The sequence below is a fragment of the Drosophila willistoni genome, assembly GCF_018902025.1.
Source record: "Drosophila willistoni isolate 14030-0811.24 chromosome 2L unlocalized genomic scaffold, UCI_dwil_1.1 Seg72.1, whole genome shotgun sequence".
Lineage (NCBI taxonomy): Eukaryota > Metazoa > Arthropoda > Insecta > Diptera > Drosophilidae > Drosophila > Drosophila willistoni.
In genome coordinates, this window is record NW_025814049.1 from 3646362 (window position 1) to 3671770 (window position 25409).

A 25409-nucleotide genomic window follows, 5' to 3' on the forward strand; every position below is an offset into this window, starting at 1 on the left:
AGAAACAAAAAAAAGGCAAACGAAAAAGAGAAAATCCCCCAGAGCTGTAAAGTAAGCAAGCTTCTAGCTTCATGTGTGTGTGTGTGAGAGAGGAGGGAAGGGGCAGGAGAAGATTGAGTTGGAGGTTAAGGGAATGGCGCTGCATTGTTGTAGTAGCTGCTACTTCTATTTGATACAAAAGACGCAGTAAACAAGTGCACGAAAACAAAACAAATCTCTTGAGAGCTAAAGAAAAGCACAAAAAATAATACCAAAAAATAAGAATTTGTATGTTGAAGCTGCCAACTAACTGGCAAAAAAAAAAACAAAAAAATAACCAAAGAAAAAACGAAACGCAAGAAAAAAAACCAAAGAGAACGCTGGAGATGAGGCAAAATTTTTAGCCACAATTGTGGTGCAGACATCTATTTGCATGGCAAGACTTTTTACTCACTCTCCTGTACACACAATTTCCCTCTATTCATCTCGTTCACTCTTTAACGCCCTCTCCCTCTCTCTCTTTCTCTCTCTTTCACTCACTCATTCAATCTTTTCTTTTTGCTTATATTGGATATTTTTATCGAAAAGTTGCCAGATTTTTCATTTTTGTTTGTGTTTCAGCTACTGCTTTGTTGTATCCTTATCAAAGAGAGCAATATGCATGTATTGGCTCAATCAGTATGAGGCATTTGCAATGACTTTGGGATACCCTATGTACCAGGCTTTGAATAGTTCAATGAATGGTTCGCCAAACAGTCAGTGGTTTACCAATTTAATTTCTTGGTCCTTTGAATGCATACCCTCTAAATAGACTACCAGAGAACACACCTAACACCCTTTCATGAACTTTTAAGCATACATCTAGAAATATCTCTTAGAGGATCTCGAAGCTCAAAAGTAATTCTGATATCATCTTACTAAATCATCGTTAAATTCTAGTAAAATTTACCTAGTTGTATTTCAAAGCAACAAAATCTGAGCTAAATTTTTTTAATAGTTTAACAAACTTTTAGCTTTAAGTAGTCTACCTTTAAGGGTAAATACTGCTGCATTTTATGCTAACAAATGCTGAAAGCCAAATCCTTGTTTGGAGGTTAAAAACTAAAGCTTTATCTTTGATTACTGCACTGGGCAGTTCTGTGACTTTGATTCAAACTACTTACCGATGTGGCAAACCCTTAAGAAAAAGTGTTGGCAGCTTTCACATAGAAGATCCAGTAACACTAATTACCTTGGGATATCAATTGCATTCTAATTGTGCTCATTCCTCTGATTTCTAGTTGATTGACTCATCAAGCATTCATTTTATACTAGCCATTGCAGGGTATTGCAATTCTATTCAACCAGAACTGTTGCTTGTTTGCCTGTCTGATAGAAATGCTAGACGATTATAGCTTGAATGGCCCGCCCACGCAATAGATAGATAGATAGATAAACCAGCCGGCTATTGTCTGTATTGGAATCCCTGGGACTTTTTACTCATTTGTCGGTTGTCAGTCAGAGAAAGGGAGAGGGAGAACCAGAGAGAGTCGCGTTGATTTTGTCTTCTCGCTGTCATTGTACAAATTCTTTTTTCGTTTTTGAGAAAACATTTCTTCCACATTTTTTTCTCTTGATTGCTTTTCCATGTACATATTTATTTGAGGGGAAAAGCTTTAAAAAAAAAACAACAGTTAAGTGCCAAAAATGTTGAACTGAAAAATTTGTGCCAGCCATTAGCAAAAATTTTCATGGGCCGTTTGCTAGGCGAAACAAACAATTTTTGCCAGGACTTGGCCATAAATTCTAATAACTCACAGTTTAACATAAATTACTATGATGGTGTTAATGGAGGAGTGGAGGAGGAGCTGGCTTGAGCTGTGAGGAAAGCCGAAAAATAATTGAAATTAAATGACATAAACATAAACTTTAAAAACAAATACAAAAAAAACAACAACCTTTTGGTCTGTGTGTGTGTGTGCGGGTGGGGTTGGGGGAATGCAATCCACAACAAAATAAAAGTAAATTAAACTGTCATATGTTCAAAACAGACGACGACCAGACAGATGGACACACTTCTCACACCGATGAGAGGAGAATGAAGAGGCGAGAGGTAGTTGGAGAAGGGTCTAGGACAGAACGGACTACTGCTGCAGTCATCCTGTCTGGCTGTTGGCTCATCTGTCAGTGTAGGAAGATATGTTGAAATACGCCGCGTGTCATGATAAAGTATGTCGAGTATCTGTGAGTGTGTGTTTGTGTGTATTTGTTTGTTTGTTTGTGGAGGAGACGCCACAAGAGGAGGAGATTGTAGGAGGACATCGAGGGCGGCTTTTGGTAATGAAAGCTGCTGCAGCAGCAGCGGATACAATGTGGCCAACTAGATTTATAGATACAGAGGGACGACACAGCAAAAACGGACAAAGACCAGAACATAAACAGAGAAAAAGAGACGGAGAGATGGAGAGATAGAGGAAGAGACCCACCCAACAACTCGCTGGATAATTAAGAATAAATGCGAAAAATGTTTCATTTGTGCCAACACAAAATAAATAACCGCGTTGAAGTTGCAGAAGGAAAAGCGAGAGTGTGGCATCAGCAAAAAGTTTCGGTTTTTGTCTGTTTTGTGGCCAAAGAAGAAGACAACATGAAATGTTGATTATCATTCCCAGCATCATCATCCTCATCATCGTCATCATCATCATCATCATCGTCATCATCGTCATCATCATCATCTTGATTCATCTCTATCCTTGCCTCTCTGTGTGGGCTTTTCTGTTGCTGCCGCAGTTGTTGCAACCTCATCAGCACTTTTTTAAATGTTATTACGTGTTTTGTGCTGGCGGCAAAAGTTTTGATTTTTTCTTTCCTCTTTATCTCTGTCTCTATGGCATTTTGTTTATAATTTGTTGTTGTTATTAAATTTTATGCTTTAAAGCAGAATATATTATAGATTTCTCGGTATATACATATATATAGAATTTTCTTTATTTTTTTGGAGACTTTTTCTGGACTTGTTGTCGTCGTCGCAGGGGCCACTCAAAACAAATTTGTGCCTGGCTGTTTGCCAAATAGAGAAAGAAACAACAGCTGCAATAACAACAATAAGTTGTAGCAAAGAAGAAGACTAACAACAACAACAAAAAATCAATCTTTTGTGGCATTTGCCAGGAACTAGATTTTCTACAACGTCAACGTCTGACGACAACGATGACAACATCTTCTATTGCGACTTTTACTGCTGCTCCCAACAAATACAACTACTACTTCATACTACATGCTACATAGAACATGCAACGAGTATTTCATGCGGCAAATAAAATAGACCAAAAAAACAAATGCATTTTCAGCCCTGCTGATTGCTGTATACCCTGACATTGAGATTTCAGAAAACAAGTTTTATTTGGAAAAATTGCAAAAATATTAAGAAAAGTTTCAAGGATATTTCCAAGAACCTCAATTATCCATAGGAGAAATAAATCTCTTAAAGGTTTTTAATAGTAAACTTTGTTTACAGAAATAGATCATCTTAAAGTATATCTATATATTATTTGAAAAGAAGGAAATATTTATAATATAATACAACTATTTGGTTTTAATTTATGGAAAAACCATTCTTAATCAAGCAAACCTTTAAACGAAAGAACCTTGAAACCAAAGACCTATAACCTTTAAGTTATACCAGATGTGACTCAAATACTTGTCTCAATACCCAACAAACAGCACACCAAAATCAATATACCCCTTCATTAAAGCGTAATGCAACTAAAAGAAATGAGGAGCACAAAAAAAAAATACACAGAAAATGTTGTACAAAATAAAATGAGGACTTAGCAAATAGAACAGGCCATGTGAAGTATTGCGGCAGGAATGTGAAATGTTCAGATAGAAATTGAGGGACACAAAAGGAAGACTCCGACAATAAGTAGGGGCAGAAAGGCAAACACTGAAAGAGGGTGAAAAAAGAGAGGGAGAGATGGAATAAGAAGAGAAACAAATTGAGTGGGATGTATTGCAGTTTAGTCAAGTTTATGCAAATGATTTGAGTTTATAAAAGAGCATTTAAAGACAAAACTGAAATTCTCCAAAAATTTATATGGAATACACAAAGAAATTAATAAACCCGTTGTGAAAATCTTTTCTTGTATCTTTAAGTCTTTTTAAACTATTAGAACTTACTTAAAATAAAAAAAAAGATCGTCAAGACACTAATGGTTAATAGATAATTCAACACGTAATTGTAAAACTTTGAAAGACATAAGTTTATGGCGAATTTAAACGTTTCTATAGCATACTTTTCCTTATTATAATAGCTAGTAATTATAATACCTTACAATTACTTTAAAAAAGGCAGCTTTAAATTAATTTTTGCTGAAATTAATAAATGTTATAGTAGATTTTTGTCAATTAATAACACAAACTATTATGATGCATTTCATTGGACGTTTTTTCTTGTAATCAATGCAAGCCCATAAATTCAATTGATTTGAATCGTAGCAAAGAGAAGAAAAACTTCTCAATTTCTTTGCTTCAACAATCTCTTTTTTTTCCTTTGCCTTAACAACTTGTATAAGTTGCTTGTTGCTCTCCAACCAGAGATGGAAAAATCAGTCAAATGAAAAGGTCGGCCCGACCTCTGGTGCCACAGCCGCCTTTAGCATACTTTTGGTAAGCCAAAAAGTACACTTGACATTTTCTCTCTCACTCCCGTTTGGGTTTTCTTTTTTTTTTTTTGAAAATATTTCAAATACCTAGAGAAAGGCCGCAGAAAGAAAGAGAAGTACTTGAAAGTACAGAAAGAGAGAAGAACTCTAAAGAACTTGCGTCGAAGTTTGTACTCTAATAACAGGGAATAGGAATACATAATAATAAAGCAAAGCGTTTGTGCAAATAAATATGCAGGCACTTGAAATTACTTGGGATGAACTGACGATGAGGATGTCGATGTCGATGTCGATGTCGATGATGGTGATGGCGATGGTGATGGCTATAGCTATGGCAATGGGCGATGATGGGAACGAGGTTGAGGATATCTAAATAATGTCGCCACTGCTGTTGCTGCTGTTGACCCAAACCTCGAACTGAACCAAAACTCAAACTCAATTTTCAGCAGCCCGCAACTCAATTGTCAATGAATAAATTTACTTTTACTCGTCGTTTGCGTGGAAGTGAAGTCCAAATCCATTATCCTTATCAGAGCACGGCCATCGGCGTCCATTCGTTCGTTCGTTTTGGTCGTTGTCCTTGTCGTTCATCGTTCGTCGCGAAACTTTTGCTGTGCCCCATTATTTCTACTCCCTTTCCATGCTCCAGTTGGACTTGCTTCATCTCCGCCTCATGCTCGTCATCCTCCTTCTTCTCCTCCTCCTCCTCCTCCTTAGTCACTCATTCATTCTACACTGTTTCGTCTTTTATTTCTGCGTATGCCATTGGATTGGTTTTTCGGCTTTCCTTCTCCTCTTTCACAGTGTGTGTGTGTGTGTGCTTTGGTATTTTTTTCTCTGCTTTTTTCGTTTTGTGGAAATTAATGACGCAAACGGCCGGAAAATTTAGTAACTTTTAGTCATGGCGTGTTGGATGATTTCGCACACGATACTTTTTGGTAGTCGAAGTACTTTTTGCCCCCCTCAAATCTCCTCACATCAACAAATCCCTTGGATAACCATGAAATGTATGCGGCAAAACGCAATGAAATCGATATTTATGAGTTTTTTCTCTCCTCGTTTTATGTGTGTGTGAGTGTATGTGTGTTTGTGTGACTGTGAGTGTTAGTTAGCTGGGTGCGTTAGAGTTTTCCCAAATTGTGAAAATTTTCGCCTGAGGTGTGAGTTGGGAAAATCTCGAGAGTTTAATAAATTAGACAGAAAGTTGTATACACTTTGATTAAAAAGTTTCTTTTTCTGGCTTTTTCGTGCAAATGAAATACACAAATCAAATAACGAGAAACCAATGTCGAAAGTTTCGTTGAACAACTATAAATTCTATAGCTAATATAAAAAACTAGACACATTAATCATATACACTTTATATACTATATATATTCTTATAAGTATAAGCGATTTATAGAAATATCTTAGACGATCGGTTAGGTTATTAAGTCTTAAACTGAATTGTGGTTTCAACTTGCATTGGAACAATAAATACGAAAATACTATGACAATCCACGTAGAAACCTAAAGTTTCAATATTTTGTCAACTAATCAACTGAAAATGGATCTCTTAGTTCGCTAAAAGATCATCTCTTGCTTGATAGCAAATGAAAGCATTGCATTGGCAGTCCTTTCCCCTTGTCAGACTTTAAAGAAGTCTCTTAACAATAAAATAGTTGTTAAACCGATTGCTTAAACTTTCATGACATATTTTGTGTCACTTAATAAAAGTCGTATTACATTCAAATAGCGTTTATTCAACCGCTAGTGCAGCAGTGACCTGACAACAGTCACGCCCATTATTGCTTGGCTTAACCACTAATACGATGCTACTCAGCTTAAGTGGTGTCACTGCACTAGCAGAAACCACAAAATGATGTCAATTCCCCACCCAAAAACACTCCTCCTCGATCCCAGTTACACTTTTAAACTCATTACATCCACACACTACGCACATATACACAGAAAGAAAGTCACACAGATATACACATTTCATACACAGGACACAATATCAAAAGCCAATTAGCATACATTTTCATGCAGTTGCTCTCTCTCACTCTCTCTCTGGCTCTGGCTCTGCCCCATCATCTCGTTTTCCTTCTCTTGACTAAATCAAACAACTAGTCCAGAGCGAGGGCAAAACGATCTGTGTGGAGTTAGGGTAACCGAAAAATTTTCACAGCACTTTAAACGTATTCATGGCATTCAGCAAAACTCACTGAGACCCACATTCATCCGAATACGAATGCGAATGCGGATGACGAAGAAGAGGATGATGATGATGATGATGATGATGATGATGATGAGGATGATGATGATGACGATGATACTGCTGATGGCATGTCAACAAGAGAGAATTTTCATTTTGTTTGCTTACTCACATTCACCATGCTTACATGTATGAGTGGACAAGTCAACGGAATCCGCCTCCAACTTCTGTCCACTTCTCCCTCCCCTTCTCTTTCAACTGACTCTCCACCCCCCTGGCCTGGCATCCATATCAAATTAACAAAACAAACGGAGCATCAGCTCACTGCAGAAAAAAGAGAGTGAGCAAGGGACAGAGAGACGGATCCCTAGCAGAAACTTAGAAACTACTTCAAGCAGCAAAATAAACTAATAAGCAAACTAAAAAAAGAAAGAAAAAAACCCAAAAGAAGGAAAAGAAAATACGGCTGATGATGCTGCTTCTGGTGTGTCCTTGCCAAGTTGCTTCAACAATGGCTCTGGCCGTTTCTCCTACTTCTTCTCGTTGAGCTCATGCTATTACTGGGCCTCCTCCCTGCCAAACAGAAGCCAGAAACAAGCTGGCCTCGTCTTAATAAGATAAATAGGCACTTGAGTGCAACTTTCGGTTTGTTTGGAGGACAAACCAACGATGAAAACTTGAAATATACATACATATACATACATACATATATATTACTGTATTGTATATGTAGTTAGCAGGCAGAATGCGTAAGCTGTTCCTTGAGTTGGGTTGCCACTGTGACTATTTTTTTCAATATTTTTTGCGGTTTGTTAATGTTGCGAGAAGCCAAAAAGTTGAGAGAGCAAACTTCAATATCTATTTAATCTATCAATTTGGGCTATGTGAATGCTTACAAAAAATTTCAAGGAATAACTTTACATACATAGATACATTAAATCAGATCAGATATAGATATGTTTGATTGAATATGTATATAAAAACATTTGTATAATAGAAAAATGTTGGATTATCAAACTCGTAATTCGCTTTTAGAATTTGTAATATTTCCTTAAGTCCTTAAACATTTAGTTGGCTTTAAAATTGCTTGTCTTTTGACACAAACGGTCTAAGCAATGGCCTGAAAAATCGATCAATATTTAATTCTTAATATAGCTTATAACATTTTTTTCAGAAATTAATAGCAATAAGTCTCAATGTTTAAAGGAGATCAAGTTTCTATATTAAGGATTCAGTTGCTTCATCATATCTAAAGCCAAAACTAAGATAAACCCGTTTATTTACGTTTTAGTTTCAAATTAAACAATTGGTTTTTTGTTATGCAAGTAATTTCGATTCATTTTCTTATTGATAAAAAAATTCAATTATCGTTCTACAAAACGCTCAATTGGCTAAAAGAATAACCAAGTTTAGCTCCCATTCTTATGTTTCATTAACTAAACTGTCAACTTTGTATAGTTTATGGCTAGTGCACTGTCGGCGTCTCTTTTTTCTTGTCCCTGTCTCTGGCTCTGTTTCTTTGGCTTGGTTCAACTTTGAACGTTTCCACTTCCACTTGATTGCTTTTCATTTCTTGTGGAATGCATTTAAGTTAGCTTACTTGCTGTGTATAAGACAAGCAAAGAAGGAAAAAGCAGCGAAGGGAAGTAAACCCCAACGGTAAATATCAATTTCCACATTAACGCCCTAGCATCCCTCTCACATCCTGTCCTTCTCTCTCTCTCTCTTGCTATCTCTTTCGGTGCACTCCAATTACACTTGACTATGTGCAGGCTGAAGGAAAATTGTCATTACTTTTTCACTGTGATTTACACTTCAAAAGCCGCCACGAATCCTTTGAGAGCATTTCTTACACTTTCCTTCCATTTCATTCCTTTACTTTGCGTTCCGTTTCGTTCGCCCAATTGCAATTTTTCAATTTATATGCCAAAAGAAAGAGCAGCAACAGCAGCAGCAGCAGCAGCAGTATCAGAAGCAAGTCTCGTCCTTTTCCCTTTTTGGTCGAAGGGCAATAAAATCAGCAGCGCAGCTTTTTGATTTGACTACAAGAAGGAAGCAAAGTCGAAGGAGGAGATGAAAAAGAAGCTAGAGCCTGCAACAACTTCAACTAAGGGCCCAGGCGATAGAGGGGATGAAGTCTTGGTGGCGACTACTTGTAAAAATATTGGCATAAATTATGAGCAACGCTGCCGCCGCTTGCCATCCTCTCCCCTCTACCTCTCACTGTGTGTCTGTCTCTGGCAAAAGGCGAAATGTTTCCGCTTAATAAGGCTTTCCGTTTCCGTTGCTGGCCGCTTCCTTCCTTCCGCCCAGCTGCTTCGTGACTGCCGCTGCTGCTTTTCCTACTTTGTATGCATTGCAGAAGCATTTTGTGGTCTATGGCCCCTACACTACTTACTCTACCACTCGGCCATCTCGCGCTTGTGTTGTCTCTTGGACTCATCTCATCTATCTCTGACTGGGCCTTCTGTGCTATTGTTAAGCTCGTTGTCAGCGCGAGCGCAATTGATAATGATTATAATGGTCGTTGCTTGGTTGTACCCCCCGCCCACCACTTTACCACACTCACACATACACACACACACAACTACTTACATAACAATGCATACTTCCCACTTGGCACTCCCTTCAGAGTCATTCAGTCATCCATCCATCCATCCTCACAACGCAATTCCCTACTGTCCTCTTTTTTCCTTTCAAATGGTTGGCAATTTTCTCTCAAAGCTCATGCAAATGACTTTGGATTTTAATTAAAAAGCAAGTGGCCTGGCAGTGCATTTGATGAGAGATGATCATCATCATCATCATCATCATCATCTTGATGATGATAGGACTCACTCGGTTGGTGTCCTTTTTAACCAGCATTCCCGCCACAATAACCGCACCGCACCACCACTTACTCTCTCTAGTTCTCCCTCTCTTCATGCATCAAAGACAGGCGGCCACACAAACAACAACAAGAAAAAGAAATAAGGACTTCTATCCCATTGCGCCTTTTGTGTATTCTTTTCGACGAGCCTAAAAAAATGCTCGCAAAATAAAGTCGATGATTTCCGTCTTTCTTCTTTCTTTCTTTCTTTCTTTTTTGGTATGAATTATGCTGGCAATTATGCAGGCAAAGGCAACAATAACAAGAACAACAACTACTATTGCAAAAAAAAGGGTTGCCCTGTTGTCTCCATAACTTCCTTCCGGGAAACTCTGTGCGCTTTGGCTCTTTTGATTCTCTCGGTTTATTGAACTTGCTTAATTAAGCGTAAAATGTGTCCTTATTTGTCATCTTTGCCTCCCTCCCTCTCTCCCTCTTCGCCACTCTATTGCATCATAAATTTTTGCTCCTATAAAAAAAAGGAATATAGCTGTTTGTTATTTGGGTATCCCTTTTTTATTATTTTTATGTCAATAATTAGCAAAAAGATTTCTATTTATATGAAATGCTTGAATGAACAAACCAAATGTTGCTGCCAAAAAATATGTTACGACCATTTAATTTTGTGCAGCAACTTTCACATACCCTTTAATGGGTAGAGAAAAGGGTCTATTTGGCGAAGTATATATATATAGAGCATGTTAACAAAACCATTGTAGGACTATAGAGATTTGAGGCATAATTGGTTGGATTATGATCATATATATACTAAGAATTGCGGAGTTTCTTGTGATTCATATAATTTTGAAACCTGCATTCTGATAAAGTAAATATGAGACAGGTTTCATTAGTAACAGAATAAAAATAGTTCCTAAGTCATGATTGATGTTTTCCTAAGCCATTAGGATTATATATTTTATATATATAATTATTCGCGGATCAATTATTTTACTATATACTTATATATAATGTTTCTGAAAGACAAAAGTATTAAACTCACTTTTAAGCAAGACATTGTGGGCTTTGACATTTTTTCGCTTTCATATTGCTTTAATTTTCACTATAATAACTCAAGCAAACTAAATCTTTTTTCTATCTCTTCTTTTTCAGGTAAGTTTATGGCATTTCTTCATCACTCGTCGTTCACTTGCTCGGGCTCAATCAAGCAAACACGCGTAAGTCTTGCCTCTGGAGCTAAAAACAAAAACGAAAAAAATGTTAAACCGGAAAAAAGAGAAATATGCTTCAATGCATCAATTTCAAAAAGATTTAAAGCATATCCTGCAGCCAAATCCTGTTCACACCTCACACACACACACACACACACACACATTAAGCTGAAACTGAGGCGAACTTGGCAAAGTCAATGATGTAAAAAGGGGCGGGTTGATGTTTGCAGCGTGTTGCTGTTGTTGTTGTTGCTTGTTGTATTGCAATGCGACACGCGATGCTGCGGCAACACCAAACACCCAGTAAGAGACAGAGAGGGGAAAGAGTCGGGGAGCGGAGACTTCCAGCAGTCAGCAATTTTGCGCAATAAATAAAATTAAAGGAGCACACGCCACTCCTGTTGTATAAGGCTACACATACACACACACACACACACACACACATACACACTCACAGGAGTTGAGGCAAGGTGGAATGTTGAGGGAAGTTTGCCAGTAACCTGGTCTTTGGGCCTGGCAAAATGTAATTAGAATTGTACAGTGCGGTTAATATTTCCGCCTTCTTACTCTACTGCCTCTGAGCCTTCGTCCTGCCGCCGTTCCCCATGCTCCTGCTTACTCGACTTCGTCGTCCTGCCTGAAACAATGCCCACAATGTGACGGCGGCTGCTGCTGAGCCTGCTGCGTGTAAAATGCAAACGCGTCGCGTGTCAAATGCTCGTTTTAGTGCCCCTACACACAACACACGCCCCTCACACCTCACCTCTACACACACACACAACTCACTTGAGGCCAGACATTTGCAGCATTTCCTTAGGCATTTTCTGTGGGTGGTTTTTCTTTTTCTCTGGTTGTTGGTTTTATAATTTCAAGATGAGAGCCAGAACCAGCTTCGGCGGCACCCTCTTTGACCCCCCGTTTCATGCTTTGCTGCCTGCCAGCTAGCTAGCTGTTGTATAAAATTAATTTTATTTACTTTTTTTGTTGTTCCCCTGCCTCTCCTCGTCCTCTTTGCCTCGACCTTCAAGTGGCTACTTCTATATTTTTTGTGTGTTTCCTTCTTTCTTTTTTTTTTGTTTTGCTTATGTTGTCGTTTCCTGGAAAAAAACGTGCGTCTGTAATTAGAGTCATTTCTTTCAGTTTAATTGGAAAATTAACATATGAAGTGTTTGTTTGTTTGGTTGTTGTGTTTTCTTACCAGCGGAAATCCATATAAAAAACAAATAAACTTGAACTTGAGGGAAATCCAACTTAAAGAAATGCATATTTTTCTATAGCATACATTTGAGGGCTCAAAATGGAAGTGCTTAAAAGAAGTTACACAAAAAATACATTGAAACTGTTAAGTTTAAAAAAATTTGTATTTGTATTTCTTTTCTTATAAATTTCAAGGCATAAACTTTACAAAAATATGAAATTAAAGCTTCCAAAACTCTTGGAAACTTAACTATGCTTGTTCTAGATGCTTCATCCACACACACAAGCACTCGCTCACATACATATAAGTTCCATTCGTGGGGTAGACAAGTTGTAAAAAATATATATAAAAATTTCATAATACTCTTAGTGAAAAAATGTGGTACAACATCTTCCTGTGTCTTGGCCAGAGTTTTTCCTTTTTTTCTGTTTTCCCCAAAAGCTTTTGTTGTTGTCTGCAGATTGTATCTACTAAACTCACTCCTTTTGCTGTGTGTGTGTTTGTGGATGTGTGCTAGTGTGTGTGTGTGTGTGTGTGTCTGTATGAGGCGTGTTGTTGGTGTTTTTGTTGCGGTTATCATACTTGTTGGCATTTTGGGTTATTGTTGCTCTTGCTGCGGTTTGTCCACGCCTTACCCAACTGCAACCAGCTAGCAGGTTCTGTCTTTACTTTAGCTCCTACTCAACATCTATCTTAGTCTATGGCCCTCCCTCAGTCTCTTCCTTACCCTCTTGCTCTTTCTTTTTAGGTGTATGTGTTTACAAGCATATAAAGCAAATTTTTATGAAGAGTCAAAACAAAACAAAATGAAAGAAAACATGCAACATTTTCAAGCATTCCGTTGCTGCCACCAAAATTTAATAAGAACCAACACACACACACACACACACACACACAAACACTTTACTCTCTCTTACTCTCTCTCTATCTACTCCATCTCTTTTTAACACACAGGGCCATAAAAATGGCATTTAAAAGGATCCTGCCGATGTTGGTTTTGTCCAAAAGGAAAAAAAGTAAAGAAATAGGAAGTAGAAACGCCGCCTAGGTATTCTTTGGTATTTATTGGTCTACTAAGTGGGCTCTAAATTTGACTTATGCTTCATTTTATTTCATTTCGTTGAGGCATGCATAAATTATGCCACCAACCAACCAACACCACTACCTCTCCCCATCTCCTTCTCACTCAGGCTCCATCCACTTTTCTTTCTGAGGTCCCAGCTAGGTCATAAAACTGGGCGTTGGAGGTGGGCGTGGGCGGGTGGAATGGCCAACTGGGCGCAATAAAATCAAATCAACGTGACGACCAAAAGAAAATAAAATGCACGTATTTAAATTAAATATCAATTGTATTTTGGTCATAAAATTAACCAAGTTATTTGTAAGCAACCAAAACCAAGTTATAACTAGTTCCAGCATAATCTAAAGAATCCACTCCTTCAGTTGTGCCTGAAGTAGAGTAAATTTTTATGGCTATAGAGCGGGTATACTTCATTTAGTTTCTCTTTAATGTATAATTTTTATTTGCTGCCAATGAATAATTTTATACAAGTTTTATTGACGGCTTTCAGTTGAGTCGTGGCAAAAGTATTATATTCTTTTAACATATATGTAGTTATAACAATTTGTTCGACTATTTTCAACCCGGCAAGCTCACTTATTTGACAGCGTGCCTTCTTCTCTTTATTTAATATATTTCTAATAAATATTACATATTTCTATACATTTTTACTTCTATATTTAAATTGTATACAATTGTATAGTTTACTTTTTCCTGTCTTAATTTGAAGTTTCTAGTTCCTTTTAAAGGATTTTAGTATAAAAAACTACACAAGACTAGTTTGTGATTAACTTTTTGTTATAAATAAGCAGTATTTTTGGAAACCTATGAATAAATATTGACAATTTCATATTCAATTCATTTGAGCACTTTTTTATATACATAGTTTCACAAATAATAAAACAGACAATTTTTTTAAGAGGATTAAATTCAAAGTAATTGGAATTCAAACTCAGGCAACTTTAAAACTTAAAGAAAATCTCAAAGAGTTTAATGTAAAGTTATGATCTCAGGGCCGTTTATTTATGCCCCTTAATACACGATATTATTAAAATGTAGTAAAGTCGAATCTTGTAATACCTTTTAATTACTTTTATCTTGTCATGCTACAAATGTTCAACTTTTAACTTATATCTAATATGAAGTTAAAACTCAAATAATAATTTGTTTTTAGGGCAGAGAAAAGTTTTTTAGATGTCATAAATCGAATACCTTTTTTTTTGTGTTTTCACACTCGATAAAACAGTTTCACGCCAACTCTCTTGATCTGATCTGCCATGGATTAACCTTTGCCTTTTTGCCCCTGTACCTAGCAGTATGTCGAGAGAAAAAAGAGAAGATGGAAGCCCTTAATGTTAATTCCCAGATACAGGAGACATTCCACACACACACACACACCCCCTCTGGAGCTTGAGCTTGAGTCCCCATCACGTGTCGCATAAAATGTCAAATAATGTTGTTTGACCAAAATCTCCCCCACAAACCTTCATCCATCCTCATCCAGCCCCGCGACTCTTTCCTTAGATTTCTTTGCTCTCTCGAGCTTGTCTCTTAACAACTTTTGTCATTATTTGTGCTTTTGGCTTTGTCAGTTGTTAACCGTTATTTAATGCACATTTAATTTAGTCGTAAATAGAGAGAAAGAGAATCCGGACGGGGTAGGGGTTAAACAGGAAACTTTGATACAACCCTCGCTGCTGGCTGCTAGCTGCTAGCTGACTAAATGATACGCCGGGGAGTTATTTTCCGTTTTACTCACGGAGACATAAAATTTCAAAAGTCGCTACTGGGTGCTGCTGCCCGCATTTTCTTTCATTTATTGCTATTCTTATTGCCGTTGTTGTTGTTGTTGTTGTTGTTCTTGGGCAGTAATTAACTAAATACAGCTTTGTAATGGGGCGCGAGTGGGTGTGGCATAGACACACACCCACCCACCCACACACACACACAAATACAAACGCACATGTGCTGCTGATGCCGATATAAATCAAAGCCATGTCCGGGAGACTTTTTGTTGATTTTTGCAATTAAAGAAGAATTGAGGTCTGAAAAAAAGATCCAAAAAGGGGCGAGAAAACAAAAGCAAAAGAAAGAGACAGCAGGATAGACATTCAAGTGGGAAAGTTCATTAGTTCAGACCGAAAAGGCGAAGAAATGCCATCAATTGAAGGTTATAGAAAAGAGCTTACAATTGCGAAAAAAAAATTGTGAAAATTCTCTATCACTCTCTGATAGAATTTACCATTAAGGACGAGTAGCAAAAAGCAATCAGCAATGTGAATTATAGGAATTTCCCTACAGTATTATAAGGAGAGAGCAAATGGTAATGCATCCAGGCTTTAAGGACAATTTCTTAAAGCAAAAAGAAACAGACTTACTGAGAGTGAGATAGACTGCTAAGATAGACTGGCAGCCAAAAGGAACTTTTGCCAGCTGGCAACTGTTGCCGGAAGCTTCAGCGGATGTCCTGACTAAACCGAATGGCGTCATTGTCGTTTTCGTCCTTTTTGCAGGAAATATGCCGCAGCATGAAATTAAAAATGCTAAAAAAAAAACCAACAAAACGAGAGAGAGAGAGAACACAATCTTTTGAATCTTGGTGTGGTCTGCATAACATTAAGCATTAAGGAGGGCAGGAGGAGGGATACAGGTAAAAACGTTAAGCCGAGGCTTACAACATGGCCAAAAAAGGAAAAAGAGAAGCGGGATAGAGCTTACTCTCTCTTTCTCACACACATTGTTGTCGTCATCGTCGTCGTCGTCGTCGTCGTCGTCATATTTTTTTCACTCATTGGGAAATCAAAAAAGGATTATTAGCTCAAAGCGTGCATACAAATTTAATATTAGCTGATTATGTGCGTTTTATTGCCAGCAGCAGAATGATGATGGCGATGAAAGGCGACCGGGAGGTGAGTCTGGGTGGTTCTGGGATGATGGTGTAGCTGTTGGTCTGTGGCGCACATTAGGTGTGTGTGGGAACTCACACAAGTGACGGAAATTGCTGCATAAAGCGCGCTTGATTGAGTTGACAAGTTGTAATTTCATTGCCGGGGCAAGAGCGACGCGAAATCCAAGTGGAGCAGGAGAAGGAGTCGAGCCTGAAATGGAACAGCCCCAACCAAATGTTGTGGGTAAACAGCCCATGAAATTTGCTGCAGCATCTGTGTGTTTGTGTGTGTGTGTGTGTGGGTGAGTAACTGTATATCCTGCCACTCCTCTCGCCCTAAAATGTGGCCGCCAGGCACAAGTGTTTGCTACTTAATGCTTCATGATATGGCCATATGTTGATAGATTTCTGATGAAATCATGGCAGGATTAACTCAACGAGAAAAAAAAGTGAGAGAGAAAAACTAAAGCTCAACTTGTTCAACTTGTTGGCAACTTTTAGCTTAAAGAGTCCTTATAACTTTTTTTTCTCACGCAGCAGCAGCAAAAAACTACCTCTCCACCATTCAAGGTCGAAATTCTTCTCTTTTCTATACGAATGGCACGCACAAAAAGCCTTTCAAGGTCCTTGAGATAAATGCTCTTGGGAGCACAAACAGGATGCACCTGCTTTTGCCTTAAGTTACGCACAAATCAACACTTTCGCTTTTAAAAGAACTCACAAAAGACGAGGCACAGACCGAAACGGAGATCTTTAGTTCATTGTTTGAATTTCAAACAATGGGCAACCTTTCATATCCCTTTCGTTTTATTGTTGTACTGCGCGTTCCTTTTTCTTTTTTGGCAATTAGTTAGTGAAAGGAAGAAATCATAGACCGACAAAATTTATATTATATTGAAATTTATGCTCATCCTTTACCCTGCCACTTGTAAGTCAGTCAGAATCAAAGTCAGAGACAGGAAATGAAGTTTCTTTGTATTTGTGCAGCCAAGTTAATAGCGAGCGAGTGTATCCTGTCATCCTGTTCCTTATTAATGATGGCAATACCGATTTTAATTAGGCTAAAGCAAAACTAGTTAAGTTGAGCTTAAAGAACTGTAAAACAATTTACTTTAAATTGTACATTACATTGAGAAAAATAACTAAACTAAACTACATTTCCCCTTAATTTTGTTGCTTGTTGTTTACAAATTATGCCACACATGTGGCAGCCCCCCCTATCAACTTTCAATCGCCCCCTCTCTTCTTTTACTCACAAAAAAACAGAACAAGAAATGCCCCACTCAATGGCAGTCAAAGTTTATGTTAACTTTACACATGATTTATGTGACCTTAGCCAGCTTTAAAATAAACCCAAACCCCAGCCACTCACCCACACACATATGCAGACTCCTCCTCCTCCTGCCCTCTTTTTTGTATCTTTTTTCTGGGGCTGGGGCAAACTTTACAACAAACAAAATTAGCAACATGTAAGCCATCAGCATCAGGAGCAGCAGCAGCAGAAAAAATACCACTTGGGTTTCCCTTTTTTCCGTCTGTTGTTATATCGGCATGTTTAACATATCCTATATCCTGGACACACTCACACACTCATTCCAACCAACAACAACAAGAAGAGAACAGCATAACAACAAAAAAAAAACTTATTAAATTAAACTTCTACACATGTTTTGCTGGCGTTTCGCTTTTGGCCAGGAAATGCTCAATCTATTGTGTAAAATTTTATACGCCACATTCGCTACACATTGCCAAAACCAAAAAAGGAAAAAATAAGAAATTTGTTATCCCTAATATCAATGGCCTTCTAACGAAGTTTAGATACTCTTTAGGAGAAAAGTAAAGGAAATTTGTTTTTTACAGCTAAGTTTACAAGGAAACATTTTAGAAGTTTCATGATAGGGAAACCAAATGAAAATTCATAACGAATTGTTTAGATATAGGTATATTAGAAGTTTTGTCTCTAAAGTAGATGAAGCAAGTTCTTTAAATCTTTTAGAAACTGATAATTGGTAGTTGAAACTATTTGAAATTGTTAAGATATAAAGATATCGCCTTGAATACAAGGCAGTCAACTTTTGTAGATCCTTTTAGAGCATTAGTTCCAATAGATCATCCACATTTCTTTTATGGGTTAACTCAGCTTTGCCAAATTGTTTAAACTACACGAGATAACATTTAACATGAAAATAGCAAATGGAGTGCCTTCTAGTCCCTAGAAATCAGAGATTATATCACTAGGCAATCATGGACTTAAAAATGATAGTCAAAAATTTCCATATCTAATCTTTAATAGATAGTTTTCTATAGATTGCTTATATGATACAGCAAAGACTGACTAAATGATATACTAAAAATACTTATAGATTTTTACAATCTTTTTGTCTTCTGAATGACGATAAAACCCTGAAAAGTAAGGGTATACAAACACCCGAAAAATAAAAGGAAAGGAAAAAAAAAGAAGAAACAGAGAACTGTCTATGGGGAACCGAGAGTGAAGAACTGAGCAATCGTTGTGCTCCGGAGTGGTGCGGGCTGGTGGAGTGCGTTTCAAGTTTCGCTTTCTTTCGCTTATCGACGTGGAAAATAAATCATTTTTTTTCCTTTTGCCCTTTTACCCCCAACCCACAACCCATGTCACTTGCCTTGCCAGTGTTTGGCTCCTTTTCTCTGTTTCTGTTTTTTTTGTGCAGGAGTTTGGTTCATTGAAATCTCGAATGTGTTTCCAGATTATTATGGCACAAAAGCCTTTGATTTCTGTTAGCCTTCCCTTCTATGCCTGCTGCTTTATTTTTGCTGGGCTGTAAATCTTTCAAGAATGTTTATCGAGCATGTAGCAAAATAAATAAATATAAAAACACAAGGACTTGACAAAAAAAATAAATAGAAAAAAATTGTAGTAAGAAATCGAAAAGGAATCGAAAACGAATTAGGAATTATGTGCTTGAAGCGGAAGATAAGCAACAAAAATAAACATGAAGAAAATAGATGAAAAATTTAATATGAAGAGAGAGAGAGATAGAGTAGAAATATTTCTAGCCAGTTTCGTCTCTCTGCTATTTTCAACACTATTATTTACTACAACCTACAGAAGCGGAAAGGGAGGGGGCGAGAGTGGCGGTAAAGAAAGGAAAAACTTAACTCAACTTGCAACCAAGTTCTTGCCACAATAAAAAGCGCGTTGGCTTAGGGTATATACCAACATTTTTCTATACATATGCATATATGTATGTATGTAGTGTTTGGTTGTGTGTGAGTCCTTGGGTGTGTGTGAAAAAGGATACACAAATGCCACATTGTGCACCAAACCCAGACACACACACACACACTGAGAAACACAGACAGAAAGGCGGCGACATTATGGCGCCAGTCAGTCACTTTCAGCTTGTCGTTGGGGTTGGAATTGAGGTCGGGTTTGGGTACGGCTTTTGGGGTTTGGGTCGAAACTATGCCACGTAAGCGCCGTTTGCCCTTTTTTCAGCCTTTTCTCCCGCTAAGGGCAAAAACATTCACGTCCCTGGCATATTCACACACGGAAAGTTCGCTTTGTTCTGCCAACTGGTTGGTGTGTCTGTGTGTGTGTGTGTGTGTGTGTGTGTGTGTGTGTGCGTGTGTTGTGGTCGGTTGAGTCCAAAAGGATGTGGGTTAACGGAGGTGAGGAAACGAATGTGGCGGCCAGCAGGTGGAGAGGCTCAAGTTCTTTCTCTCTCTCTCTGTGTATGTTTGGGTCTAATGCGTCATTAGATTAAAGCGAAATGTTTTCAGTTGGAAGTGATTAGGTTAATCATTAACAACAATATCAACGGAAACAATTTTCATGATCTGTATTTACCAGAAAGACAATGATATATCATTTAAGTCAATTGAACCATAGACCTATATATAACGAGGTTTGGAGCTTTAACTATTTAACGAAATTTTCTCTACTTTTTGAGCACAGATTTGGTATCAGTTTATGTATATTCTACATTTTTATCATTTTGACAAACACGTTAAGTAAAAGTCTTACCAGCACTTAAGCCATTTATATGCATTTAAGCTAAGCTCAGCACTAATAATCCAAATAACGATTTATGTTATTGGAATGAATATTATTTATTAATAAAAAAATTTCTTGGAACTGTAATTGTTACATTTATAAATTTTGCAGGCTAGTTTGGCTTAGATATCAACAATTTAAATGTTTTTGTAGTTTAATGTTTTCCTTTGGAATGTTTCTGGAAATTAAAACTTAAACATTCTTACAGATTCTCGAAGTTTGTCTAACAAATTTTGAGTAATTAGACCTAAATAATATTTTATAATTCCTCTCAAATACATATTTGCTGTTTATATCAGCCTAAATCGGTTTCCCCACAAATGTGATATCTCAGATTTAAATATTGTATATTTAAATTGTAAGGAACTTTAACTGAAATGTAAAACTATCTAGTTTTTAATAAAAAATATTGTTAGTTGTTGTTTCTATTCTATGCCAATATTTGCTCTATTCCATTCACCTATCATTTGTGGTTTGAATATTCCATTAATCTTTCTAATTGCTAGGAATAGGTTTTTGTTTATGTATTGAATAAAAAAAAGTGCAGTTAATTTATAGTTATTAACAAATAAGCATCACATTACAACTTTTCCCCATGGACTATTCATGGCGCTGTAACTTTTGTTGAAGTCATTTTTGCGGAATTACCCCACTGTGTCTTTTTGCCATATACAAACATATTTTTATACCGATATATATTCTACATACACATAGATATATACAGATATAAATGTATATGTATGTACATACAATAATTTCTTTTAGCAAGCTAACCTATAATTTGCTGCAGTTTTAGCGCCGTGTTTCAACTTTTTTATTGCTGTTTGGCCATAGAGTTTTTGCTGTCACACACACACAAACACACATATACCTATAACTAACTATATAGTTGAAATGGTTAGATATATGTATACATATATATGTATATATAGTTGGGGGGTCTTGGCGGTGCCTGTCGCGGAAATGTACCGCAGACATGCAAACAAAACTTTTTCCCTACAGCTGCTGCTACTGTGTTGCTTGCTATTCCTGGCACGCGATTTTGAAAAGAAGTGTATATATGGGGAGAGAAAGAGTATTCATTTTCCCCTTTCTCTTCGGGGCCCAGTAGTTGTAGTAGTCAGTTGGCAGTTCCAAGTTCCAGTAGTATTTGTGCCTTTTGCATTCTTTGCTATTGTTGATATTGTTATAGAAAAAAACACTAGTGCGACAAAGCGAGCAAGAGAGACAGAGGGGCTGAGAAAGAGAGAGTGAGAGAGAGTTCTCGAGGGGAGTAAATAGTATACCATTTTGTTTGCTCTGTTTTATTATTACTTTTGCACAACGTAATGCATACTTGTTTATGTACGTGAAGTCATCGTCGTCGTTGTCGTTGTCGTCCTGCTGTCGCCTTGTGTCTGCATTGTCCTTTTTTTTTGTTTCTTGGACAGTTTATTTTTTTGTAGCTGCTTTTCCGCCATATGAGGAGAGGTGTGAGGCCAAAGTGCTTTTTCCAGTTTCCTGCGCTCCATTTTCCCCTTCATTTCTCTTTTTTTTCTGTCTTTTCTGTACAGTGTGAATTATAGTTTAATAAATTTATATACGTACTTATTTTGTTTGCTGCCGTCTGCTGGGCCACTCACATACGAAACGAAAAAGAAACTTGCACCAAATGCATATAATTGTGCAAAAATTAAAGCATATGCTCCTTAAAGTAGGCAAAGAATATTCACTTTCAATCGATGTACTGCTTCTTTGAGTGAAATTTGAGTATTTGCTACTTGGGGCATGCAAAATCCTTCCACAAAAATCCTTTGAAATTGAAGTAACTGCCCCTTTAAGTATGCAAAATATTTCCAATAAATTCAAGTTATCATCGAGAATTACCTTTTCTCTCTGCTGCTGATTTAATCTGTTGAAGAAAAAGCATTTCAATTATAGGAATTACTATTTAACATAGACAAAGGATTTATATTTAATGTAAGAAATATTATTTATTTATGTTAAATATAGTAATAATTAATATTCTCAATCAATAAGCTTATTTTGCCTTTGCTTTCAATTTACCTTAAGTTTGTAATGCTTTTGAGAGTGTAGAATTAGTTTGTAATCAGGTCTTTGTGCCTTGAAGTATGCAAAGATGTTTCAAAAGATGCATTTTAAATGAAAATTCTTTAACTGAATAGGGATTCCGGGAGAAGGAAAATAACCCAATCTTTATTCATTGAATTCAAAATATGAACTGATTTTATTTACAAAAGTGTTGTGTATATAAATGAACTCTTAGACTCTAGGCGACAATTGTTCTTAAAAATACTTATTCTAATGACCCACGTTTTCGGGGGTTGAAAATTGTTTATATTTCATGCTCAGCGTTGGCTACTTGATACCGCGCCGCTGTTATAATCTTAAGTGTTTTCCACAGAGTGTGGATGCATGTTTTGTTTGGTTTTAAGCAATAATTGTCATATGAATCTTTATGACTTATTTTTGTGTTATGATTTTGTTTCGTTTTGTATATTTCTTGGTGCATCTGATTTGGTGAAGCCATTTCAGATGAACACGATGTTTAATCTTAAACATTCTGCAAAGGGCCGCCAAATGCGACGATTTGGATTCTTTTATTTTAATTAAGTTGTCTTAAACAAATTATTATTATTAATATTATCATTAGTAAGATGATTGTTGTTACTGACTTCCTATTCTTTCCTATTCTGCTGAATTCTACTGAATTTTATATTATATTTGGCAAATTACTAATATCGCCCAATGCTTAACAATTTCTGTTTCGGGATATCTACTCACTCCTGATGTGTATTACTGTGTTGACTTCTAGCCTTTTTATATGGTGTAAACTTTAAAGACCTACTACTTCTACCTTTCGGTTTAAGCCAATGTGGCTTTTGCTCCACTGTTTTGACATTTCGCTGATAGCCTAACTTTGAGCGGTTATTCTGTTTTAATGTTGTCCCTTTATTTTGCAATACCTGTTCTTTTTCTAATACAGACTCGGACAATTTCTTAACGGAATCTTTTTTGACTTTATTTTTTAAATTATCATCAGGTCCTGCCGGGGGCCATAAATTTATTTCTTGAGTTTTGTTGTTGAGTTTGTTTGGCATTGTTTTTTTTTATTTTGACATTTACCTTTCTTGTTCTACCAACGTTGTTTAAAACCTGTGACATCTTTTGTTGTTGCCACTACAGATTTATTCTGATTTGATTTGGTGCATCCCGAGACGATACAACCAAATTGAGTATTTTGGCCTAGCAGGCCATCAATCTTTGTAATTCCCCCTTTAAAGATTTGGGTATATACGTTTACCCCCATTATTAAATCAACCTTACCCGGTTTAATAAAGGTAGGATCAGCTAGCACGTAAGTTTGCCATTTTGACTTATCCACGTTTGCTATTTTTAATGGAAGAGCTTCCATTAACTTTGGTAACACAATTGCCTCTACCTTAAGGTGTCTTTTCCAGGGATACGCCACTTATATAGGCTCTTAGAGTCTTATATCCCCCATTTACATTTTTTACTTGTATTACAGCTGTGGCCAACAGTGTTGGTTGTGCCGTTACACATGTATTAATACTCTCCTGTTTTTCTTTAAAATGGAGTAAGGTATGGTGTCCTTTACTGCACAATGAACAGACCATTTCATTAGTTCACACTTTATTGCTTGAATGGTTCAAGCAAATTGTGCACAGGTGTACTTTTTTGGCTGTTTCATACCTTTCCGTAGGTGTCAATCCTTTAAACTTATAGCACTTATACGCTTTATGCCCGGCAATTTTGCAAATCGGACATTTATCTTCGAATTCCGCAAAATTTAAAAAAGTTTGTAGCCGTTTCTTCTCTTCTTTGCTCATGGCACTTAACGAGCAATATCTTTGCTCTAAGTATTCTATGACATCAGATAGCTTCTGAATCTTTGTTTTTCTAATTTGGCTTTCATACAACTGTAAAGCCTCCCAGTCAAATTTCCTTAGTAAGAGTTGTGCGAATATGACATCATTTTCATTGGACAAATTGGCTTTTATTTTGATCAGGTGCACTGACTCATTTACTATGTCAATCACATCCCTAACATTTTTCGCGGATTCATTGTTGATCATCGGTAGATCAACGATCCGACTTAATTGTTCGGAAAATACCCTCCGATTATTTTCATACCGCTTGGTTAACAGTTCCCAAGCAGCACTATAATTGTCAGCTGAACCTGACAGCTACCATGCTCCTTGCTTCGCCCATTAACGCGGATTTTAAATAATTGAACTTAAGAGCCAGACTTAAATCCTCTCTTTTTTCAATTAATTCCGCAAATAGTTCCATAAACAGGTCTCATTCTCTAGGTTCTCCAGAAAATGTGGGTACCTGTATTTTTGGCAACACCGGTAGTTCACCTCTCACGGTAACATTCTTAACTTTCAAATTTTTCTGATCGTTTATTTTCTCTTCTAATGCTACCAAGGTATTCTGAAGGTCGAACTCCAATTCTTCTATGACCTCTTTAAACGTTTCATTATATCTGTATAGTTCTGTATAAGCCTGGCCTATTATTTGGACTGTTTCTGCACCTTGTACATTGTGGTTATAATCGTTAATTACTTTATCAATCCGCCGAGCAACTCGGGTGAAGTTGGTCTGGCAATAACCCAGGCCATGGGTATGACTGGCATGGTTCAATGGGGAATGCGCCAGTCGGCCGAACTAGAGAACACAATGACGGCTGTGGAGCGCGTGGTGGAGTACGATGAGATTGAACCGGAATGCGAATATCAGTCCCAGCCGAACAAGAAGCCACCTACCACTTGGCCCGAAGAGGGACAAATTATAGCAGATGACTTGAGCCTGCGATACTTTCCCGATCCTCAGTCGAAATATGTTTTAAAGTCGCTTAATTTTGAAATTAAGCCCAAGGAGAAAGTGGGTATTGTTGGACGAACTGGAGCTGGCAAATCCTCGCTTATTACTACCCTTTTCCGGATTTCATATAACGACGGAACAATAACTATCGATAGTCGGAATACCAGTGAAATCGGTTTGCGGCATCTTCGCAGCAACATTTCGATTATACCACAAGAACCAGTCCTTTTCTTCGGCACCATGCGCTACAATTTGGATCCGTTTGAAGAGTACAGTGATGCCAAGCTCTGGGATACACTGGAAGAGGTTAAACTGAAGCCCATCATTAGTGATCTGCCCAGTGGATTGCAGAGCAAAATCTCTGAAGGTGGAACCAATTACAGTGTCGCTCAGCGTCAACTGGTCTGTTTGGCCAGGGCTATTCTACGCGAAAATCGAATATTGGTAATGGACGAGGCAACGGCCAATGTTGACCCGCAAACTGATTCCCTCATACAGGCTACCATTCGTAGTAAGTTCAGGGAGT

At 37.3% G+C, this 25409-nt stretch overlaps 1 protein-coding gene across 9 annotated transcripts in view; it reads left to right on the forward strand.

Annotated features, from left to right (window-relative positions):
• LOC6646126 (muscleblind-like protein 2) overlaps window positions 1–25409 on the forward strand; it is a 145284-nt gene that overhangs the window by 46012 nt on the left and 73863 nt on the right. The window lies entirely within an intron of this gene.